The sequence below is a fragment of the Cebus imitator genome, unplaced genomic scaffold, assembly GCF_001604975.1.
Source record: "Cebus imitator isolate Cc_AM_T3 unplaced genomic scaffold, Cebus_imitator-1.0 Scaffold147, whole genome shotgun sequence".
NCBI lineage: Eukaryota > Metazoa > Chordata > Mammalia > Primates > Cebidae > Cebus > Cebus imitator.
This window is the reverse complement of record NW_016107462.1, coordinates 4,281,048-4,282,107: the sequence shown is the minus strand read 5'-3', so window position 1 is coordinate 4,282,107 and position 1,060 is coordinate 4,281,048. Positions and strand designations below refer to the sequence as shown.

General features: G+C 48.7%; 1 pseudogene across 1 annotated transcript; it reads right to left on the bottom strand.

Annotated features, from left to right (window-relative positions):
• LOC108314077 lies at positions 1-488 on the bottom strand (annotated as a pseudogene). Its single transcript, XR_001829336.2, has one exon. The product of XR_001829336.2 is annotated as a 40S ribosomal protein S19-like (transcript).
• Positions 489-1,060: the final 572 nt, after the last annotated feature.

Below are 1,060 nucleotides of genomic sequence, written 5' to 3'. Positions count from 1 at the left end.
TTACGAATGAGGCAATTTATTAACCCAGCATGGCTTGTTCTAATGCTTCTTGTTGGCAGCTGCCACCTGTCCGGCGATTCTGTCCAGGTCTCTCTGTCCCTGAGGTGTCAGTTTGCGGCCCCCATCTTGGTCCTTTTCCACCATTTTCAGCCCCTCCAGGGCTTGGAGGACCCGGCGGGCCACGCTCTTGGAGCCTCGGCTGAAGTGGCTGGGCATGACGCCGTTTCTCTGACGTCCCCCATAGATCTTGGTCATGGAGCCAAGCGCCACTTGGTCCAGCGCCACCCTGGAGGTGCAGGTGCCGCGCTGCGGAAGCAGCTCGCGTGTAGAACCAGTTCTCATCGTAGGGAGCAAGCTCTTCGTGCTTGGCCAGCTTGACGGTGTCCACCCATTTGGGGACTTTCAGCTTCCCGGACTTTTTCAGAAAGGCTGCCAGAGCTCTGAACGAACTCCTGCTGGTTCACGTCTTTTACGGTAACTCCAGGCATCATGCGGCCTCCGCACTGCCAGCCAGGGGAAAACGGCAAAATATACTTTATCGAGCAGTTTCCACTATGAGTAACTGGAGCTTAATCCCCGTGGGGAGCTCTTGGAGTCTGGGAGCTGTCTCACCAGCTGTGCAGAGAGAGGTAGAGTGTACCTTAACTCAGTCTGTTCTTGATTAATGGCTGCTGGAGAGAGGGATGTGAATTCTCACTTTCTGCCTGCCATGTACAGGAGCAGAGAGGTAAGATCAGAGAGGCTGCGAGGGAGAGAAGGAACTGAGATCAATTTGAGTAGCAAATTGAAAAGTGTGGGATTTCTACCCATTCTTCCCATTCCCAGTGTATATTTATAGAAAGAACGATAGGTGAAAATAGTAATAGTTTGTAAATAATTTCAGGAGAGTTACAAAACTCTTGAAATGCATTTATGGATCCCAGGTTAAGAATACTTAAAATAGACTGAAAGCATCTTGAAGGTAAGATACACTTAAGCATTGTAGTATACTTAGTACTTGTTATTATTTCTGGCCCCAAATAGGTTCTCAAGAAACATTTCTTCAATAAGTAAATAGAGA